We start from the raw sequence: 10,767 nt of genomic DNA on the forward strand, positions 1-10,767 counted from the left end.
TGTTAGAGCTACAAAAGTCCATCAATTTTAACTTACACTATCCAGATACAGTATTTCCTAAATTTGGTTATCAGACCACCAGCAATGATACACCTTGAGCTTTTTGTGACTGTCTTAGTTATCCAGTACAGCGATAGCAGGGATACCACAAGTAAATGGCTTTAACAAATAGAAATTTCTTCTTTCACAGTTTAGGAAACTAGAAGTCTGAATGTAGAGCACAGGTTCTATTGAAAGGTTCTTACATACTTTGAGCATTGGTAGGCCCAGCATTCCTTGCAGAACCTCATGTGTTTTTGGCATCAATTTTCCCCTAGAACTAGGAGCTTCATGGTGCAGGGATTAAATGTCCAATGGACTCACTTAACTCTCAGCTCTACTTTCTTAGTGATAGTAGGTCTCTCTGATGTCTGATCACTTCTCTTTTATTTTATCTTGTAACTATAAGGTGTTATAGGCCACATCCCAGGGAAACTCCAGCTACATAAGTACTGTGACAGGATTAAGAGTGTTACATCGTATCCTTAATCATCTTACTCGTTTATCACATCACACTGAATCATCGGGAATCATCACACTATTGTTACATTACATCACTACATAACTACCAACACACCGAGAAGCAAGGCCCAGCCAAACTGACACATATTTTAGGGGGGACAGAATTCAATCCATGGCAGCTTTCCTTATAGATTTGTAAATCAGAAATACTAAAATGGACTGAACAATATGCTTCTGTATCAAGAATCCCACATTATTCCTAGAAAAATAAATATAGCTGCAAAATAAAAGTATGCGGTGACTGGGCCGTGGTGTGGCACTGTAGAATAAGCAATGGACTGCTAACTGCAAGCCCAGCAACTTAAACCCATCAGCCACTCTCAGAAAATCCTATATAGTGCTGCTATGAGCCAGAACTGTTTAGAGAATAAAAAACAACTATAACTGTGGCCAACCTCAATTTTTAAAATCTAAGGTCACCATTAGCAGTTCCTGTATACCAAATCTGATTTAAATAATTAATAAAGATCAATTTGTTTCCATTGAACAAAAATCTCTATTTCTGAAAGAGTTACACACAAATAATGACTTGTATTTAGTTTCTTTCTTTTAAAACATTCAGGGTATTTCTTCTACATTCACAAACATGGAAGCAATTCCCTCTTACTAGGAAAAAGTAATATATTAACTTTTTTAAATATATTACTTTTAATAATAATATAACTTTTAATAATATATTAACACTTCAAACTTACTTTGAATAGCAGAGTGGTACAAACAGGTAAGCACTTGAATATAAGCTGAAAGTTTGGTGGTTCAGACCCAATTAAAGGTGCCTCAGAGGACAAGCCTTGTAATCTACTTCTGAAACATCACAGTTTTAAAAACACAATGTAAGAGTTCTACTCTGCATATATGGAGACCTTTGTAAGTTGTACCACCAATCATCTGTCAGTTTGTTGTACTGTGGCGGCTTAAGAATTGCTGTGATTCTAAAAGCTATGTCACGAGTATTTTAAATACCAGCAGGGTCACCCATGGTGGACAGGTTTCAGATGAGCTTCCAGATGAGGACAGACTAGGAAGAAAGAGTGACGAACTACTTCCAAAGATTTAGTCACTAAAAATCTTATGAATAGCAGAGAAACACTGTCTGATATAGTGCTGGAAAATGAGCACCTCAAGATGGAAGGCACTCAAAATGCAACTGGAGAAGAGTCGCCTCCTCAAAGTAGAGTTGACTGTGATAACGCAAATGGAGAAAGCTCATGGGAGTAAAGCCCACTGGACCTTCATTTGCTGATGGGACACAACTCAAAATGAAGAGAAACACCTGTAAACATCCATTCATAATCAGAATATGAGATGTATGAAGTATGACTCTAGGAAAATTGGAAATTGTAAAAAATGAAATGGAATGCATAAACAGCATTAGTGAGTGGAAATGGACTGGTATTGGTCATTTTGAATCTGACAACCACATGGTTTACTATGCCGGGAATGACAAATTGAAGAGGAATGGTGTTGCATTCAACATCAAAAAGAACATATCCAGATCAGTTATGAGAAACAATGCTTTCTGTGATAGGATAATATCCAAGTGCCTGCAGGGAAGACCAGTTAATACCAGTATTATTCAAACGTTATGCGCCAATCAATAAAGCCAATAAGGATGAAATAGAAGAATTCTATCAACTTCTTCAATCTGAAATTAACAAACATGCCATCAAGATGTATTGACCATTACTGGTGATTGGAATGCAAGGGTTGGGAACAAAGAGTAAGCATCAATAGTTGGAAAATATGGCCTTGGTGATAGAAATTATGCAGGAGATTGCATGAAAGAATTCTGAAAAATCAATGATATGTTCATTTCAAATACTTTCCTTAGACAGCATACGATACAATTATACACATGGGCATCACCAGATGGAATACACAGAAATCAAATTGATTACATCTACAGAAAGAGGTGATGGAAAAGTTCTATATCATCAGTCAAAAGAAGGCCAGGGGCATTGTGGAACAGACCATCAGTTGCTCATATATACCAATTCAAACTGAAGCTGAAGAAAATGAAAACAAGTCTACAAGAGCCAAAATATGACCTTGAATATATACCACCTGAATTTAGAGATCATCTGAAGAACAGATTTGGTACATTAAACACTAAAGACCAAAGACCAGAAGATTTGTGGATGACATCAGGAACACCATACATGAAGAAAGCAAAAATTCATTAAGAAGACAAGAAAGAAGGAAAAGGTCAAAATGGATGTCAGAAGAAACACTGAAATTTGCTCTCCACTGTAGAGATGCTAAAGCAAATGGAAGAAATGAAGAGGTACAAAAGCTAAACTAAAAATTTTAAAGGTCAGCTCGAGAAGTCAAAGTCAAATATCACAACAAAATGTGCAAAGATATGGAGTCAGAACACCAGAAAGAAAGACCACGCTCAGCATTTCTCAAGCTGCAGAAACTGAAGAAAAAAATTCAAGTCTTGACTTGCGTTATTGAAGGATTCTTTCGGCAAATTATTGAATGATACAGAAAGCCTCAAATGAAAATGGAAGGAATACGCAGTCACTGTACCAAAAGAAAATGGTTGATGTTCAACCGTTTCAAGAGGTAACATATGATCAAGAGGCAATAATACAGAAGAAAAATTCCAAGGTGCATTGAAGGAATTGGCAAAGAGCAAGGCACCAGGAATTGATGGAATAAAAATTGAAATATTTCAAGAAATTTGGAAAACAACTATCTGGCTGACTGATTGGAAGAGATACATATTTGTGCCCATTCCAAAGAGAAGTGAGCCAACAGAATGCGGAAATCATCGGACAATATCTTTGATATCCCATGCGAGTAAAGTTTTACTAAAGGTAATACAGAAATGGCTGAAGCATACACTGACAGAGAACTTCCAGAGGTTCAAGCTGGATTCAGAAAAGGCTATGGAATGAGGGATATCATTGCTGATGTCTGATGGATCTTGAATGAAAGCAGATAATACCAGAGAGATGTTTACCTGTAATTTATTGACTACACAAAGGCTTATGATTTTGTGGATCATAACACGCTATGGATAGCATTGCCAAGTATGTGTATTCTTGAACTCTTAATTGTGCTCATGAGGAATCTGTACATGGACCAAGCGGCAATTGTTTGAAAAGAACACGGAAACACTGAATGGTTTAAAATTAAGAAAGGTGTACAACAAGGTTGTACTCTTTCACCATACTTATTCAACCTGTATGCTGAGCAAATAATCTGAGAGGCTGTTATATGAAGAAAAACATGGCAACAGGATTGAAGGAAGACTCATTGACAATCTTTGATATGCAGATGATACAACCTTGCTTGCTGAAAATGAAACATGTAAAATATTTACTGATGAAGATCAAAGAGCACAGCCTTCATATGGATTGCAAAGGAGCTCTGGTAGCGTAGTGGTTACGAATCGGGCTGCAAACCGCAAGGTCAGTAGTTCGAAACTACCAGCTGTTCCGCGGGAGAAAGATGAGGCTTTCTGCTCCCGTAAAGATTTACAGCCTCAGAAACCCTGTACAGGGTCACTATGAATCGGAACCGACTCCACGGCACATAACAACAACAACAACTCAATGTAAAGAAAACAAAAATCCTCACACCTGGACTAATAAACAACATTCTTATCAATACAGAAAAGATTGAATTTGTCAATGACTTAATTCTTTTTGGATCAATTATCAACACTCATGGAAGCAGCAGTCGAGAAATCAAACAACTATCACATTGAGCAGATCTGCTGCATAAGGTCTTTTTAAAGTGTTGAAGAACAAAGATGTCAGCTTGAGGACTAAGGTGCACCTGACCCAAGCTATGGTATTTTCAGTAACCTCATATACATGTGAAAGCTTGACAGTGAATAAGGAAGACTGTAGAATAATTGATGCTTTTGAGTTATGGTGTTGGAGGAGAATATTTAAAGTGCTATAGGCTGCCAAAAGAACCAACAGATCTGTGTTGGTAAGAAGTGCAGCCAGAGTGCTCCTTGGAGGCCAGGATGGCCAAACTTTGTCTCTCATACTTCGGACATATTGTCGTGAGGGACCTGTCTCTGGAGAAGGACATCATGTTTGGCAAAGCAGAGGGTCAGAGAAAAAGAGGAAGACCCCCAGCGAGATGGATTGGCAAAGTGGCAGCATCAATGAGGCAAAGGGTGGCAACAATTGTGAGGTTGGCCCAGGACTAGACAGTGTTTTGTTCCGTTGTACTTAGGGACACTATGAGTCAGAATGGACTCGATGGCACCTAACAGAAACAATAACATAAATCGTAAATAACTCAATGGCCGCTTAAAACAGACCACCCTTGGGAGGTTTATCAAAATAAAAGAAATTGTCATAATATCTGAATATTATAAAGATATATTAGTCATGGTTTGTAACTTTCACAGCTGTTTTTAACAAAGGTCAAAGGTGATGTCATTCTACCAAGCTCACCTTCTCTTAAGGGAATTTTTCACAAACAAATCACACACACCTCTGTCATTTTACAAATAAGAAAACAAATACAGGTAAGTTTAATAAGTATTATAGTATGGAGCAAAGGTTGTTAATTGACATTGAGTCAGTTCTGACTCATAACTACCTTGCATAGAGTTTTCAGATAGTAGCAGATGAATTTGAACTGCTGACCTTGCGGTTCAAACTGACCTTGAGGTTGAGTGCTTATAGAAGTTAAATATCGTTCTCTTTTGACTGTGCAACATTTTTAAGTCACTAGGTATGGAAATGATCTGAGGATTCTTCTTTCCTAAGGCTATCCATATGTTTAGAAAGGCTTGGCTCCAATACTGCCTCGAAGTTGGGAAACTAGTTAATGAGTCCTGGTGTTTCTTCCTGCTGATAGTTCTTTATGCCATTATAAATCTTTCACGATACCTAGTGCCCTAAACAGGTTCTGAGCAATTAAGCATTAAATTGTTACAAAAGTTGACAGTGTGCCCTCACTATTATAACTTTCAAAATTAGAAGTTTTCCTGTCACCTTATTTACATACCTAAATATGAGGCTGTCAGTGTCAAATTTCCTCAAGTGAAAACATAAAGGATCATGAGGTGTAATTGGAGTTGGGAAAGACAGCAATAGATTATCTTTAACATGACTATTATCTTGGACTGTCTGCTCAGCCTGAGGTGCTAATTTTTTTTTTTCCTCTGCTGTTGCAATCATAATCATTAAGTCAATTAAGAGGAACATAATATATCTTATAGCTTTATCAATGAGTAATTTTCTCAAAGTTCTAACCACACTGCGTTTATTTTAAAAGACTGTAAACATGAATACAAAGAATGAAACAGTATTCTTATATCACAGAGAGAAAACAAAACAAAACAAAACAAACCTGAAAACATAACCCATCAGCCACTTTGCTGGAGAAAGATGAGGCTGTCTGTTCCCTTAAAGATTTCCAGCTTCAGAAATCCTATACAGGGTCACTACCACGTCCTAATCAGCTCAATGGCAGGGAGCTTCTTTTTTTTTTTAATGCTTATTGTGAATTATGTGATAGTGTACATGGGAGAACATTAGCTTTACATTCACCCTATTGTATATTGTTTCATTGTCATAGTTACAATCCCCTCCATGCATCATCAACCAACCAAAGAGTATACCCTGCAAGCCTGCCCCCTGGTTGTCAGCACACAGCCCCTCTCCCTCTCTGGGTCTACATTCCCCAGCTGCTCCATCTCTCCATGTCATCATGGAGTATGGAGGACAATAATAGCAAATAATTTGGCTATATAGTCTGGTGGTGGAGATGCTTTGTGTTGTGGAGTTGGTTTCAACTCATGGTGACCCTATATAGGGTTTCCTAGACTATAAATCTTCATAGGAGCAGAAAATCTTATCTTTGACTCTCAGATCAGCTGGAAGATTTGAACTGCTGATTGACCTTTTGGTTAGCAGCCCAGCTTGTAATCAACTACACAAAATCATCATAGAGAAAAAGACATTTAATCACAGATAATTTTGCACTGTATAAAACACAATCATGATTTTTTTCCTACTTTGAATTGCTATCCCACGTGTGTTCCCATAGCAACCCGTTTGTATACAACAGCCACAGAATTTGAAATACAGTTTTCTGTTGATTTGACTTTCTGACTTGGATGGGAAGTTCATGGAGAGGAATGGCTATGAATTTTCAGTACTTATAATGCCAGCACATAAAATATAGAAAGCCTTCAATATATTCCTGTCAGATGAATGTATGACTTAAGTTGATACTTTCATGAGTATATTTAAATATTCATACTTTTGAATCTCTGTAAATATGCATTTGTAGATATAATTATTTTATCAACTGACACCAAAGTTCTTAGAGGAAGATATGGTTTAGGAAACTGAGCTCCTTTGGTGTGGAAAATTAGACCCTGAAGCTAATTTTATTTTGCTAAAATAAACAGCAAAATAAAAGTAATATTTGAACTGCCAAGCATAAAAAAATTAAGAGAAACTTGGTTATAGAAGAGTGGAGTAAGGATAAGAAATGAAAACAGTGGGTAAACAACATTTTAGGAAACTGGAGATTAGACAGATTGATAATCAACCAGAATTATTCTTTGCCAGAGTTAACTAAAAATAAAAGTATTAAATCACAAGAGTGTCTGATAATTTAAGATCTTCACATTCATTTCTGGAGTGTAAAATGCTTTCTTGTCTCAAAATTCATTAAATTTCAATATACAAGTAATTTTTTGTGTCTGCCCTGGATGATTCAAGGAAAGAGATCTAAATTTCATTTATGGATTCTTGTTGTTGTTAAGTGCTGTTGAGTCAGGTCCCGATCCATAGTGACCCTGTGTAGGGTTTCCAAGGAGCAACTGGTGAGCTTGAACCACCAAGCTTGTGGTTCAAACGGACTTAGCAGTCCAGTGCATTAACCTACAGCACAACATAGGAAAGAAGAGAAAACCTCTATAGAGGATGATATATGATGGAGATGAAGAGTATATCAAGAATTCTAGTCCTGGATATTATGCTATTATTGATACTAAACCAGCTGTTTCAGAACAAACAATGATAAAACCATATAACAAATATATGGCAAAAATATATGACACAAGTGCTTTCATTATTCACTCAAAAAGTACTTATTGAGTACTTACTGCAAACTAGACATTGTTCAAGAGCTGACAGCAAGAAGTTTCAGTCATTAATTGCTGAGCAAATGGAAATATGAAGAACAGCCCATGTTTCCCTGCCCAATGTATACTTCATGGAGCTGGAGCTGTAGTCAAAGAAGGGTAGATATGCCTTTTAACATGAGATCAGAGTTTGAGGTGACAGATACAGTGCACTGGATAGAAAGAAATTGTGTAGAAGGATCATGAAAGACCTTCATGAAACATTGAGTGAGGATTTGAATGTTCATATGCAAGATGAGTTTAATAGAAAACTGGGTTGATAATAGCATAAATTTAGTAAAGATTAAGTCAAACTAGAACCTGCTGATGTTGGAATTCCAGACATTATTGTAGTTAAGTGCCATTGAGTTGGTTCCCCCTCATAACTACCATGCATAGAGTTTGAACAATGACTATGTGGTTAGCAGTCTAGTGCTTATCTTATAGTGCCACACTAGGACTCTAAGTCTAGACTGTTGTTTTTGTCAAGTGCCACTGAGTAGGTTATGATCCATAGTGACACTGTATAGGGTTTCTGAGGAGCAGCTGATGATCTTGAACTGCCGACCTTGCTGTTCAAACGGACTTGGCAATCCAGTGCATTAACCCACAGCACCATACCAGAACTCCAGTCTAGCCGGGATGAAAGGTATTATTAACACCTTATCAAGACCTCAGGCGTCAAAGAGACCAACAGATGCCACCTCATAAGGGAGGCCTGTGGAAATGTGGGTTAATAACCATATACCGAGTTGCCAGGAATTGGAAGTGACTGGACAGCACTTAACAAAACACCAGCCTTAACATATGCTTACCCTCATATTCATGTGAAAGTTGTACAATGAATAAGGAAGACTGTAGAAGAATTGATGCATTTAAGTTTTGTTTTGGAGGAGAATATTAAAAGGATCATGGACTGCCAGAAGAACAAACAAATCTTTTGTTGGAAGAAGCTTAGTCAGAAGGTTTCTTAGAAGTCAGGATGTCCAGACTTCATCTCTGATACTTTGGGCATATTATCAGGAGGGGCAAATCCCTGAAGCAGTGCATCATGCTTAGTAAAGTATAGGGTCAGCAAAAGAGCCTAACAACAATCTTAACAAGTCCTATCAACCAAAATGGAGTCCTGGTGTGGCTCTGTGGGTTAATGCGCCAGACTGCAAAGTCGTTTGAACTGCAAGGTCAGCGGTTCAAGTTCACCAGCTGCTCCTCAGAAACCCTATACAGAGTCGCTAATGGGTCGGAACTGACTCGATGGCACTTCCCAACAACAACAAAACCAAGATGCTCACACTTTGGAATTAAAGATGTAGTCCTGGTGTGAGGCTATAGGATAAGCACTGGACATCAAGGTTGGTTTGAGCTACATAGTTAGCAGTTCAAACCCACCGGCTGTTCCTTGAAAACCCTATTTAGGATTGCTATGAGTTATAACCGACTCCATGGCACTTAACAAAAATAAATTTAAGGGGAATGAGGAATATGAGGTTTCTACGGTTTGATATTGGCAAAGCATTAAAAAAAAAAAAAAAAAGCCTGCACAATTCAACATTAAAACATTCAAAGTGCTCATCTAGTAACTTGACCATTTATTGAAAAATCAACACTCTTCAGAGAAAAGGTAACAGAATGCAGACTCTCTTCCATACTAGGGGCTGCAACAATTTGATGGAAATATGACTATCATTTAATTCTGTTTTTCCACAAACTTTTTGAAGCATAATTATGGGGGCAGAAAGCCTCCTCTTTTTCCAGCGGAAGAGCTGGTAGTTTTTAACTGCTAACCCTGATGATAGCAGCCCGATTCGTAACCACTATGCTACCAGAGCTCCTTTTGAAGCCCCCTTAGCTGCCATTAACCATGGAGAATGAATCCTAATTAGTAAGACCTATGCTCAAGAAGTCCTGGTGTCCTCGTGTGACGCTGTGGCTTAATGCGCCAGACTGCAAAGCCGTTTGAACTGCAAGGTCGGCGGTTCAAGCTCACCAGCTGCTGCTCGGAAACCCTTTACACGGTCGCTATAGGTCGGAATTGACCTGACGGCACTTAACAACAACAACATGCTCAAGAAGGAGCTCTGGTAGCATAGTAGGTTACAAGTTGGGATGCTAACATCAATGTCAACAGTTTGGAACTACCAGAAGTTCTTCAGGAGAAAGATGAGGCTTTCTGCTTCTCTGTAGATTTACAGCCTTGGAACTGTGAGTCAGGCCGGACCCTGGACCCCAAAGTCAGTTTGAACCACGAGGTCAGCTATTTAAAATCACCAGCTGCTCCTCGCAACCCTATACAAGGGTGCTATGAGTCAGACCTGAGTTGACAGCACTTAACAACTAACTCTGAGATGGGTCAGGTGTTTGATTTAAGAAGGCAAAGATTTCAGAGAAGTAAAAACAAATGTGTTAAAAGTATCAAGCAAAGCACAGTCAACAAATTAATTTAATTTAGGCGTTAATGTGTGAACAGAAAGTGATCTCAGCAGAGAATTAAAAACTATAAAAAAATCAAATTAAAATTCCAAAAGTAAAATGAAATTATACTGAAAAAGTATTGGAAGTACTGAATAGCATACTTGAGGTGATATAAAAAAGAATCAGAAGATGTGAAGAGAGACTAGTATAAATAATTCATTAAAAAATGAAAATGTCGCAGTGTTTAATACACATGTAACTAGAGTCCTAGAATAAGAAGAACATATAAATAGGGTGCAAAGAAACACCAGATGAAATAATATCTAATATTTCACAAAATATGATGAAAAGCACCCCATTTCATATCAAACTACTTCAAAAGCCTCAATTATGATAAATAAAACCACCCTGGTGTGGCACTGTGGTCTAATGCATCAGACTGCAAAGTCGTTTGAGCTGCAAGGTCAGCTGTTCAAGCTCACCAGCTATTCCTTGGAAACCATATACAGAGTCACTATGGGTTGGAATTGACTCAACGACACTTAACAACAACATCACCAAACATAGTGCAACTTCTTATTATATAAGGTGTACATAAAAACAAAACTAAGAACTCAGATAATATAGACCCTACATACTGAGAAGATATCAAAGAGATTGTCAGATGATTTCCGCATTCC

Source organism: Chrysochloris asiatica, unplaced genomic scaffold, assembly GCF_000296735.1.
Source record: "Chrysochloris asiatica unplaced genomic scaffold, ChrAsi1.0 scaffold00068, whole genome shotgun sequence".
NCBI lineage: Eukaryota > Metazoa > Chordata > Mammalia > Afrosoricida > Chrysochloridae > Chrysochloris > Chrysochloris asiatica.